Source organism: Maylandia zebra, linkage group LG9, assembly GCF_041146795.1.
Source record: "Maylandia zebra isolate NMK-2024a linkage group LG9, Mzebra_GT3a, whole genome shotgun sequence".
NCBI lineage: Eukaryota > Metazoa > Chordata > Actinopteri > Cichliformes > Cichlidae > Maylandia > Maylandia zebra.
In genome coordinates this window covers 7,317,431-7,331,264 of record NC_135175.1, presented here as the reverse complement: position 1 = coordinate 7,331,264, position 13,834 = coordinate 7,317,431, and positions in this window count along the sequence as shown.

Genomic DNA, 13,834 nt, shown 5'->3' with positions numbered 1-13,834 from the left:
GTGATATTTCTTCATGCATTATTGTCTCCAAATGCCCATGAGGGGAAGGCATAAAATTGTTGGCAGGAATATGGGTTACATCACCAGCGTGCTTATATGTATATATGTATGCTCTTAAGATCAAGCAATCTCTTGGGATTTACTGGGTTTCCACAAGTCAACATTAGCTACTTTGAGTTGCGCTGCATTTTTTATGCATTAGTCACAGTCTGAATTGAAGCCCCCCCCCCCCCCCCCCCCCCCCCCCCCCACACACACACACACACAAACAACATATTCCAATATGCAAAAGGTAAGAATAGATGTTTTTAGAACAATTCATGATTCTGTGTGTGCCTGTTTGTTACATGCAGTGTTAAAGATGAAGGTAGCTACCATTATGTCACCCAATTGTTGAGCAGTGTTTCCTTTCCATCACCATCTTGATGTTGGTAAAGTGGATGACAAACAAGTAGAGAAGCTGACTGTAAAACCATACACAGGATAATCCTCTTTTCCAAACCTAGAAAGAATAGTTACAAGTTACAAAATGGACTTCAGCATGAAAGCGTATCAAAGTGTTTATAGAACAGGTCTGATTCATTGTAGACTTCTATAGGACTCTATAGAAGTCTTTATAGGTCGGTGTTATTATGTAAATACTTACTTACGCTTTTGTGTATTTCACACGGAGAGATGTCAAACTGCCTTTCATTGTTCTTGTAACAGTGACAATAAAGAGCTATTCTATTCTATTCTATTCTCTAAATCTCTAGGGACCACAGGTATGCCATTGAAAAGATTGCAAGTTTAAGATATTTCCACATTAGCATTGCCTTTCAGAGCCAGAATTAAGTCCATATTTTATTCTGTCTGTGGTCTGTTATCTGCCATCTGTACACTACATATACAAGTCGGATTTAGACTGATATTAGTTTTGGACTCTTTAATGTCACAGATGTTGTCACAGCAGTATTTGTGTTTTTGAGTTAAAGAGACCATATTTGAAAGAGTCCTAAATTTTCATCTGAACACGTGAAGTGTAGATACAACAACACAGTATCCTTCCGTTTGAACAACAGTGAAGTATTAAACTGCTGTTAACCCCCACACATTAATTGTAGCTATTTAATATCAGTACACAGATATTTAACTATTAGCGATTATTCGATATTTTTTATTTTTTATTTTTAGAATAGAATATTCTGTATTGTCATTGTCACAAGTACAATGAAATTGAAAGATGTCTCCGGTCAGTGCAACATCACGAAAGATAAATACTTAAAAACTATAATAGATATGATATAAAAGATAGAAATACATATAAAATACAGTGTTCTCATACAGTAAATACACCCAAGCAATCCAGGCCTAAGGCCCCATACAGACACTCAACATACGACCTAGTTGATATATCACTCAAACAATCAATCACTCAGTCAATTTGTTAGCGCATCCAACAAAACATGTCTGAAAGCATTCCAACATCAAGGGCACAAATGACAACAGGGGCAATGAAAGTCATCTACTTTTAGTAGCATTGAGACATGATATTGCAATTGGGTAGAAACTGTGTTTGAGTCTGTTAGTCCTTGTGTGTGTTGTTCTATACCGTTTACCTGAAGGCAGCAGTTCGAACATGGAGTGTCCAGGGTGTGAGGTGTCCTTTATGATGTTATGGGCTCTTTTGAGGCAGCGGGAACTGTGTAGGTCTTTCAGTTTGAGGAGAGGGCAGCCGATTGTCCTTTGGGCAGCGTTGATTACTCCCTGGAGTGCTTTCCTCTGAGCCACTGTGCAGCTAGCGTACCATATGCCTATGCAGTACGTTAGTATGCTTTCGATGGAGGCTCTGTAGAAAGACACCAGCAGTCTCCGTGTGATGTTGTTCTTCCTAAGCACTCTCAGAAAGTACAGTCTCTGTTGTGTCTTTTTCAGTAGCTCAGAGGTATTCACACTCCAGGATAGGTTTCCCTCTATGCTGACTCCCAAGAAGCGGAAGTCTGCCACCCTCTCCACATAGTCGTCGCTGATGATTAGTGGTTGGATTTCTGTCTTGTGTCTTCTGTAGTCAATTATGAGTTCTTTGGTCTTTTTCGTGTTTAGGAGAAGGTTGTTATCCTTGCACCATGAAGACAGCCGCTCCACCTCATCTCTGTAGGCAGACTCATCTCCCCCAGATATGAGCCCCACCACAGTAGTGTCATCTGCGAACTTTACAATGGTGTTGCTCTGGTGGGCGGGGGTGCAGTCGTGTGTATAAAGCGAGTAGAGCAGTGGACTAAGCACGCAGCCCTGTGGCGACCCAGTGCTTAGATTTAGGGCTGGAGATGTGTAACGTCCCACTCTCACTCTGTCTGCGGTCGGTGAGGAAGCTATTGATCCACTTACAGGTGCTGTGAGGAAGCCCTAGGTCTTTTAGCTTGGCGTCCAGTTTGTATGGAAGAATGGTATTAAATGCCGAGCTATAATCCACAAAGAGCATACGCACATAGCTTCCTTGCCTCTCCAGATGTGTTAATGCTACATTGAGTGCTGTTGCTATGGCGTCCTCTGTCGATCGGTTTGCTCTGTAGGCAAACTGGTGTGGGTCAAGGCTGCTGGGTAGGGCTGCTGTGATGTGGTAACGCACAAGTTTCTCAAAGCACTTCATCACCACCGGGGTTAGTGCCACTGGTCTATAGTCATTTAGGCTAGAGATATGAGGTTTCTTGGGCAAGGGTATTATGGTGGAGGTCTTGAGGCAGGGTGGGACGTTTGACTGTTCAAGGGATTGGTTAAAAATCCTGGTGAAAATATAGGCAAGCTGGTCTGCGCAGTCTCTCAGCACACGTCCTGGTACACCATCTGGGCCGGCTGCCTTCCTCGGGTTAACAGCCCGCAGGGTGCGCCTCACTTCATGCTCCTCCAGAGTGATGATGGTACTGCTGCTGTGGGCTGTATGGTGTAGCTGTTCCTCTGAGGCATAGGGTGCAGTGACCTCAAAGCGTGTGAAGAAGATGTTCAGCTCCTCTGCCAATGCTGGGTCACCTTCAGCCATACCTGATTTGGACTTGTAGTTTGTCAGCTGCTGGACACCCTGCCACACCAGCCGGCTGTTCTTACTCTCCAGGTGGTTCTCGATCTTCTTCCTATAGTCCGCCTTGGCCTTCTTAATGCCTTTTTTCAGGTTGGCTCTAGCCCTGCTGTAGCTCTCCCTGCTTCCGGACCTGAAGGCGCTGTTCCTCTCTTTTAACAGCTGCTGGACTTCCCGGGTCATCCATGGCTTTTGGTTGGTGTAAACCCGGATCTGCTTGTCTACTGTGACAGTGTCTATACAGTGTTTGATGTAACAGAGGACACTGTTTGTGAACATTTCCAGATCTTGATGTTGGAAGATATTCCAGTTGGTTCTGTCAAAGCAGTCCTGTAGCTGTTGAGAAGCGCCCTCTGGCCATGTTGTTACAATTTTAGTGATGGTCGACGCAGTTTTCCTGATTGGGGCATATGCAGGAATTAGGAGCAGGGATAAATGGTCAGATTGGCCCAGATGTGGTAAGGGTCTTGCCCTGTAGCCCTTCTTGATGTTGGAATAGACTTTATCTAAGGTGTTAGCCCCTCTCGTGGCACACTTCACATGCTGGTGGAAATTAGGGATAGCTGTTTTTAAATCCACCTGATTAAAATCACCCGCTATAATGTGCACTGCGTCAGGGTATTTATTGAGTTTATTGTTGATGTTCGTGTGCAAAAGCGCTAGTGCCACATTAGTATTTGCATCTGGCGGTATGTAAACAGTTGTTATTGCCACAACAGTGAACTCCCGTGGAAGATAGATGGGCCTGCATTTGACAGTCAGATATTCTATGTCCGGAGAACAGTGACGGTCTATGATCACTGTGTTAGTACACCAGCTGTTATTCACGTATATGTAGATTCCCCCTCCTTTTCTGGATGGACTGATGCAGCCAGGACTCAGTGATCAGAAGAATACATGAGTTTTGATGTGATTGTCCGTTGTTATTTGTAACCTTAGTTCGTCCATCTTGTTCGCCAAGGATCTGACATTCGAGAGATATAAACTCGGGAGCGGTGGTCTAAAAGGCTTCCTCCTTAGCCTGGTTAGCACGCCAGCCCGGCAGCCTCGCTTCCTCCTTCTCTCTCGTCGCCGTCTGCGTCTCCCTCCCGCCGGAATAGTAATCCAAGGAGCGCCCGGTCTCCTCGCTACTTCCTCTGGTATTTTGTGTGTGTGGATAAATTCCATGGTCACGCTCACACGGTAACTCATTCCGATCTTAAGAAGATCATGTCTGCTGAAGATGTTATTCGCTTGACTGATCGCGCACAAAACAAAACACAAAACGTACAAAGATAACCAAACACCACACCGACCAGTGGTACATCGAGCTGCTGCAACTGTGTGCGCCGCCGCCATTTTTCTGCTGTCAGTTAAGTTACTATTAAAGGAGTGTTTAGCAGTGATTGTTAATAATGAAATGAAAATGATACTCTGAGAGCTAGGCAGAAAACATTAGCAGTCCCACGTCTTTAATGTTATAGCAAACAGTGTTGACTGAACAGCATAACATTTGTCTAAGAAGTGAGATTCTTAAAGTTCCAGATTGAACCAGAGAAATGCATTACACTTACAATTATGTCATCGAAAAGCTGTTTCAGTTATTTTAAACCCAGAGTAAAAGAAAAGGAAAGAAAAAAAGGGTGGAGGGATCTACAGGTTTTGAGGAGGGGGGATATGGAAATTACTTTTATTTATATTGCACAAAAGGACAAGATGTTTGCAAGAGAGGAACAACTACATAATACTGCCAGCACAACTCTGACTTTCGGCAAACATCTGCACAGACAGCATGCTACCATAAAGTGTTGTTAAAGCTGTGTATATGCTGACCCCAGCCCAGCAGCCAGAGCCAGCACCTCAACGGGTAACAAAGGCAGTGATGAGCAGCCAGGCTTGCAGCATTTCAGTGACTTGAATTAGAAGTGGAGTTCTTGGTGTCTGTGTCAGGACACCAATCAGTGCAGCTAAGCCCCTAACTTTATCAGCATACAAATTGAAGAGCTTAAAAAAAATCATCCTTACACTTGTTATGACGAGTAAAAGAAACCACAGTGAGCAAAAATATTATTTTCACCAGATTGTAAAGCATTTTTGTTATGCTGTTTAGCTTCATATTTGGGATTAACTCTGTCTTAGAGCCAGCACTGAGTGGCCATTAGGGGAAACTGCAATAATTGGCACTTAGTTATGCTATAAACCAAAGTGTTGAACCCATTAATCTTTTACCTTGATGGTGGTGTTATATTAAAAGAAAATTAAGGTGTCAGCACAGGGTTGTAATATTAGCACAATTTACATTTGGTATACTGTAATTTAGTGAGATTGTCTGTTCCTGGGTCAGGTTCAAAATCAGAAACCCACAAAGCCTAGTTTGCGTGCTAGTGGAGCTGAAGCCAACACCTACAACTTCCACGTGTGATACAGTCTTAATTCAATATAAAACAAAGACTCACAAAACTCTGAGTATACTATGCTTAGGTAAGTGTTTATGCATGTGTGTGTGTTTTACCACCATTATGATGGGCTATTGTGGCTCATATGTTAGATATTATCCACTGCCTTTACCCTTATAAACACAGCATCCACAGCAAAGGTGAGCCCAGGAATGACAAGACAGGCAATTTACTCATTTTACAAAGTGGTTGGTGCTGCTGTGATCTTGTAGCTACTGTGTTCAATTAATGCTGTGCTCTGCTGCTGAAGCCAACGAGGGCTGAACTAATGGGCCTAAGGTATGCCCTGGCTCTACATCCCCATTCCCAACACACAGTTACACCCCCACACAGTTACACACACACACACACAAAGGCACGCAGACATACACCACATGGGCCCTCGCCACCGCGACCCGGCAGTTTGGCACCAGTATCCACTGGGGTGGAGAGAGGTGGGTAGGGAAGAAAAATGGGAGCAAGGGGGGGCGGCTCAACTTAAGTGGAGTTGTTCTAACATAGTACCCACTCGCTATCTCTCTTTCTGTTTCTGTCTGCCTTCAGCTCGTTCTCCCAGTTCTCCCCTTTTGTCCCTGTGGAATTGGAGGGAATTGAAACTGCCTCCTCTGCTCAGTTGCTTTGTGCTACTTATAGAATCAGTCCTATAGTGATGAGGAAGTTTGTGGTGGTAAACACTGGCCATTACCCGTCTCGCTCCAGTCTCAGAGACGTCAGTATGGCTTGGAAAGCTTCTCTGAAATGTGTGGAATTATAGCCCTTTGTGTCAGTCACTCGACCCGGCCGAAGACTCGCAGATTTGTGTCTGCTTCACTATTTTTTATTGGCATTGGTTAGTTTTTGTGTATTTGTGAAGAAGGGACTGAGTTCATTTCATATGGATTATTTCTATGTGTGTCTTCACTGTTGCACGCATTTCATCCCATGTGTGTTTGCTGTATGCGGTGAAGTGATGTCTCACTCATGTGTGTGTGTGTGTATTTAACTCTGTGAATGTGTAAAGACACTGTATTAAAGGGCTTCTGTTTTATGTTTGACTTTCCATTGCCTATTTCCTGATCTCGTAAATGAGGTTCATTCACAAAAAAGGGCATCGTAAAAAGCACATCCTATTTTCCCTCACAAACACTTGAAGGGGCAAATTTGCCCTGAAAATGCCGGACATCTCCTGGTATACCGATAGATGTTCATCCAACCAGAAATGCCGAGCTGGCTGACATCTGCGCGTCCTTTAATTGGATGTTCTGCCAGGTGGGTGGGAGAACAGGAGCTCGGAGATTAAGCAGAGCGATTGTGCCACTGAAAGACACGGCCCACCATCTGTGTGCAACTTGCTGCAGTGCTTTCTACACTGTATGCTTGCTGCCTGCATTTGAGCCAAAGCAAACACAGTGCTCTGATAGCGTCTTTGAGACTGCTCGGCATAAAGAGTCCAGAGCTTGTGGCTAACAAGACCGTTACTTGAACCAAAACCTCCTGTGTTATTAAATGTGTCCCAGTGCACACTCGCCTCTGTTTCTCTTTGTTTCTCTCTGATGGAAAGAAATGGAAAGAAAGACAGCATGCATAATTTTTCAAGGTGGAACAAACAAGACACGGTGGACACATAGTTTTAAAAAAAATCAATTTAACATCTTGGGACAGACTCATTTTAACCCAAGCTTTGTCCACAATTGCTCAGTTAATTAACACTAAACAGAGAGTACAGCGGCGAGATAACATTTTTTTTGCAGGTATTTCAAGGCAGATTCATGGCTGTGAATCTGACACCACAGAATCCACAATAGGAAAGAGCTGGAGGAAAAGGCAAGTATGACATCACTCCCAAAGCTCACCACGTAGAGATATTTGGTGAAGACCCTTTAGACACTATAATGACTTAGGTGCCCTTTTTCTGTCAGACTCTTGAATTGGATAGACCTTCTTTACTGATGCCGCTGTTCTTGAACTCTATTGCTAGGTGTGCATTAGAGGTTTGCCGTCTAATGCTGTAAAATGGTGCATTTTAAACATATGATTCAATGATCCTTTTCTAAACCCAGCCAAGGTGTTTTGTTCCTAAACCGAATCAAACAGGGAAAACTGGTCAAATCAAAGTCCAGAAATACCAACCCCAACACAGACTCCTGTGATCTGTGTGGGAGTCGTGGAATTTATGCCATACCCACTCCACCTTTCCTCTCTTTAAAGAGTTTTTGAAATAAAGAAAATTGGAAATTGGCCTACAATTGGCAAAAACACCTGAATCAAGTATTGGAGTTTTAATTAACAGTTTAATTAAAATCACTTGAGAAGACAGAGCTGCGTAACGTACTAAATAAAGATAAATGGATCGTTTTTCATATTGAAGCAGCAATTAATGATAACACTTTTTGAACAGTCTTAGAGGGAGTGTGTCTAATACATACACTGATGGTTTGAACAAAATAATTGCTGACATTAGTTCATTAGACATTAGAGCAAATGGAGAAAAGCTGTGCAGATAAATGTTTGCATTTATTAAAGCTGCCGTTGGGGATTTTTCTTTTTCTCCAGTACTTAAAATTTTATTTGTAAGGAAATTCATGAAGTCAACTACTGAGAGCTAATGGATTGGAGCTCTTACTTTTTTAAATCTGGCACAGCATCAAGTGTTGTCACGGTGGGAGTGGAGTTTATGTAGCTGCTTTGTGTAATGCATTGTGTTGCCATATGACACAGGAGAAGTAATTTTGGAATCATTTTCATCACACATATGCAGCACATTCAGACAAGCTTGAATGTTTGACGCTAGCATAGTCCAAAGTTTCTTGCTAGTACATCACTGTGGCAGGTTAATGGCACCAGCCATTCTGAAACAATAAGGTGTGTAAACCTGCCAGCTGTGTGTGTGCTATTTTGGGACCAATGCAGTGATGCAAAGACTGGCACCCGAGGCATGTTTGAGCCTGATGAGCTGATAACTCCTAAATATTTTTTCTAATCTTTGTGTATCTTCTCCTTTTTTGCCTTTCAGTTTTTGTATTGGAGGCTTGACAGCTGAACCACTCTTAATTTTTACTTTCACTAGTTTTTCTTTTGCTTTTCATTTGAGAACTGAGACCAACAAACCCACATTTCTTTTTCTCTTTGGTGAAGCAATTTTTGGTCTTTTTTCTTGATTCGATTCATTTGATTCAATTTTGTTTATACAGCGCCAAATCACAAAAATAGTCACCTCAAGGTCAGGGAGACCCTACAATAGTACATACAGAGAAAAACCCAACAATCATATGACCCCCCTTTGAGCAAGCACTTTGGCGACAGTGGGAAGGAAAAACTCCCTTTAAACAGGAAGACACCTCCGGCAGAACCAGACTCAGGGAGGGGCGGGGCCATCTGCTGCGACTGGTTGGGGAGAGAGAAGGAAGACAGGACAAAAGACATGCTGTGGAAGAGAGCCTTCCACAGCATTTATAAAATGTCTTAATTGCATGAAAACTTGCTATAATTCTGTAAAGATGTGCAGCTTCAGCTATATAAAAATAAAGTGCACAGTATACACTTTTTCGCTCTGGTCTGTACACACACTTTCAGTCATGAATCCAGACAGATGTTCTGCCCCTTCTTCATTGTTACAGCACAGTATTCATTTTACAATGTCAGTAGCTTTTTTCTTATGAATGTGTTATACCACCATTATAGTAGTGGAGAGACGGTAGAATGAAAGAGGGGCGGAAGGCTGATAGTGGACTTTATCATGAAGACAAAGTGCCTTTTGATGAACCATGTACCTAATTCCTAAATAAATCCTCCAGCTAACACAATATTTCATTTTATTGCTTTGTGGGTCCAGGATGTGTAGGTGATGCTGTGCACTATTAAAAGCTTGTGCAGTCAGGCTGTGGATCACTCTCCTGCTGATAGGCTGCGTATTCCTGAGCCAGGATCAACTGGGTCTTGTGTTGGGTAATGTAAAACATTAGCAATATCCTGAGTCAACAGCCCCCATGCTCCGTTTGTTTGGATATCACATTTCCCTGGCAACTGGATATATTGTAAAGGGTACACTGGACCTCGGTGGAAGGCAAAAAAGGTGCACTTCTTTGCAAATTGGTCAACGAAAAGAGGCCACCAGTGGAGCTTGAAAGTTAATTAAACAGAGTTAAACAGAGTTAAACAGAGTTATAGGGAGAAGCTCAGGCTGTTATTGTTTGCACAGTGGAGGAAGGTGGTGCCAAGTCAGAGAAAGTAACGGACATCAACCCACGCTGATTACTCCAAGCTTGTACAGTAATGCTGAAAATCCCCCTTTTATCTTAACAGGTTTCAAAGAACAACATTTGGCTGTCGCATGCTTGAGGCTTAAACAAGACTCCAGCGGCTGTGCCCACTGACTCATTTGAAGCATTCTACCAAACAGCAAACAGGAGCCAAGAACTTCACGAGGCAGGAATGTAGAGCTTAATGCTGTCACTGAGTTTCCAGTGAGCAGAGAGGGTGGTGATGGTTGGGGATATTTTCATTAGCGATGGAGGTTAAAGGAAGTGAGGGACCTGGAGAAAATGGTTCTTGGTTTACAAGGTTCACTTGTTTATGCAACCATTTCTCTTGTATAGTCATCCAACTGCTGCTTTAGCCTGTGATGTGTGAAGCCTTTTGGAAACTGTATCCCAACCTCATTACCGGTAATCAGAAGCACTTATTTAAGTTGCGCTGGCCAATCCAAGAAAAGCAACATGAACAATTTACTTTTGGATTAAATATGCTCTAATTCTAAAGTTGAAATCAGAGCCAGTTGTGTTCATTTTTCTCCACTAATGGAAGGCAAACATTTAAGTCACACCAACCAGTCACAACATTAAAACCGCTGACAGGCAAAGAGAATGAGACTGATCATCTCTTTAAATTGGTACCTGTAATGGGATAGTATATATTAAGCATCGAGTCAACAGGCAGTTCTTAAAGTTGCCAATAGGATACATTCTGGGGAAAAGTCAAGTTGGTGTAGGCCACGTGATGGTCCAGGCAACGTTCTCTTCAAAAGCCCGTCTGACATTCATGTGGATGTGACTTTAACACATTCACCCACCTAAACATTGTTACCACTTTCAGAAAAAAAAAAAAATGCCTCACAGAAAACATTGTTCAGGACTGGTTTGAGGCCCTGACCCATAACTAGGGGACTTACAGAATCTCCTGCTAATGTCTTTGTGGCTCATCCTGAAAGACCCCTTCAGAGGACTCCAGGCCTCAACAGGTCAGAGCCGTTTGGTGTCACAACAGGTAACTTGGGTAATAGCTGGTTTTAGTGTTGTGGATGTACAATGTTCATTTTTTCTGGGCACCTCATATTATGTAACTGTCCAAGTTACGAATGATCATCCTTTGATATTAGATATCTGTGCTCGTGTACTGCAGTGGTTTGAATCATATCTATCTAATGGAGAGATGTGATTCATCTAAATGGGGAGTCTTGTTCCCACACAAAGGTTAATTATGGAGGTCCACATGGTTCTGTGCTTGCAACAAATATATTTACAGTATAAACGCTTCTCTTACACAGTATTATTAGAAGGTATGGCATACATTTTAACTGCTGTACAGATGATATCTGACTTTATCAGTCCCTGAAGACAAATGACACACAGATGACCAGCTATTTTCACTCTTTATGTGTTTATACACCACTCTCCATTTAATCATTAATTACAGTGAAAGTTAAATGTTGCCAAATCACAACAACTTTAAAATTAAACTGAACTGCATTCAATTGAATTGAATTAACCCTAATGGCACATGTGTCCAGCACATGCTTTTTAATTCATTGGCTATGTAAACAACAAAGAATGCAGGTTGCATCAAGACTGGATGTTGAGTTAAATCAATCAGTCAATCTTAAGAAGGAAGGCTTCAGAAAACACAAACGACTGTTGGCAGAAATACATTTTGTCGAACTGTTTTTCTTAATACAAGAGAAGGTTTACAGCCAGAGTGGATTCTGTAAGCAAAGGTCTTTGACTTGCCAAGTGTCCAGTGATGGGAACCATATTGATGCCTCACATGAAAAAAGCCATTCTTCATTTTGGACAAAAACAAAGAAATTTTTTTTTTTGTGGGGGGGCCAAGTTGATTTTGATGTGTGTCAGAATCAGAATCAGAATCAGAATCAGAATGGGGTTTATTGCCAAATGTTGAGCAGGTTTACAACATTAGGAAATTGCTGCGGTGCTTCAGTGCAAACATGGTGTCATAAATAACACTTAAATAGACATGGAAAAAATAAAAGTAGGGATAAGAATTAAAAGTGCTACGTGGAAAGATATGTGCATGAGATATACATGAGATATATACATGAGAGTAAGAATTAAGAGTGCTACGTTGAAAGATATATACATGAGTGCAGAAGGTAATTTTAGCACAGCATAGGGTTCAGGATATTTAGACCTCAAGAGTGTTCATTTCATGCCATATGCTAACGAATATTTGATTATGGGCAACGCAGCACTACTGGCATCCTGAGAAAGCATCGCCAACTTGGCCACAGTTTTGCTGTAAAAATAAGCAAGTGATTCCTGTGCATAAAACAGGAATGATTTCTGTTCTTTGGTGCTTTGCATTTAGGTTTTATACATAAATACAACTTCCTAGTTTGAGTCTTACAAACTCAGTTTCTTGTGGTTTGTTGTTAGAGGACAACTTCATGATAGTACACTGGAAATAAATTGTGTTGTTGGAGTAAATGAATAATTTCATCAATATCTGAGTAAATATCTCCTTTTCAATTGTTATAGTTTGCAACAGTATATCAATTTTTAAAGCACATTGAACTGCTGTTGTGATTTGGTGCTATAGAAATGAAAATGAATTGAATTGAATTGAAGTGAAAAGCTATCATTTGTGAGTTGGTTATAAAGTCACCAGACAAATTTTTGGAAAATGCTGCCACTCATTTACTCGCTACACTGGCTGTTTACAGTTGGTCTAATAAACTCAGACTGCAAACAAAAAGAAGAAAGTTTCAATAAGAGCACTCAAGAGCGAAACTCCCCCCAAAGGGCTCTACCAAAAATCTGATGTTTTATGTTTTTATTACAACATGCTGATGTCTGATCTTTAGCATTACATAATAAATGGAGTATTTCATTGTCTTTAACCATATGATTGGAGCAGAATTGGCTGAAATTTGTTCATCTTCTCTGTCCTGTAAAAACACGAGATTTTAAGATTAATTTGTGTGATTCTGCGAAACTTTATGTTGTCACTGTGATGTCATGAGGTGTTGTACTCCACACCCTTTCTATGATATATTACCTCATATAGTTTCTTGAAAATTATCAGCGTTAACATTGAAGGCCAAATGCAAGCCAACGTGCTGTGAAGATTCATGGTGATCCATAAAAAGTTATGGGTATTATAAAGTATACCATAATTAAATCAGCTTGAGCTGTTATTGGTTTCTACCATCACAGACAATTTGAACGTAATATCTTAAAAACTGTGGACACTAGACTGCTAACAAACAGACAAACAAACAAATGAAACTGACTACATACTTTTTACATACAAACCATTTGGGCGGGAAACGAAAAGAAAACAGTTCTTGCTTATAGAATTTACCCGTTTACATGTAGATATTTGATTAAAGAAATTAGCTGTTATGTAAGTGCATTTTCTTATCAGTTTCATAGCACTGCCTAATCTTGCATACTAATAAAACTGGATCAAATGTTCTAACTATGCATTTCTTTTTATATATACTTTATGGTGGACGTTCATACCAAATAGGATCAAATTTACAAGCAGTCCTCGTTAGCCAAAAGCTTGGGCTTCAGACTGCTCTCAATGCCCTGTTTCCAACTATTTCTCCTATTCTTGGCTCTGTATGATGTCCGTGAGAGTGGAGCTATCTAATATGGTCATGTAAGGCACACAGCCAGTAATCTCGCTATGTGAAAGCTCACACTGTAAAATGTTATGAAATAAAGATTGCATGCAGGTTCATGTTTTTCTTCACGCTCATTTTTTCAGAGACCAAAGATAATCTGTTTGATCTTCTTGGCCGTCCAACTGACTTGGCAGTTAGTAATGGTGCTGGATGTAATCGTGACAAGTCTGACATCTCGATATCTTCCAGACCACCAAATATTCCCTTGATACATGCATCAGCAAAGGCTGTGGTAAACTTAACAAGTAAACTGAAAAATATCGAAGATATTTTTTTGAGTGTCATCAGTTTGTTAATTCAGTTGTTTTCCCCATCTACATCCATAAATGTCATCTTTCTTAACATTTATTAAAGGAAACAGTAAAATTAGCTTGCTCACTAGATCCAGCAAGGGCAAACCAGTGGAGGTTTATTCAGAGTAGAATAAAATCTGTTTTTTTTCTC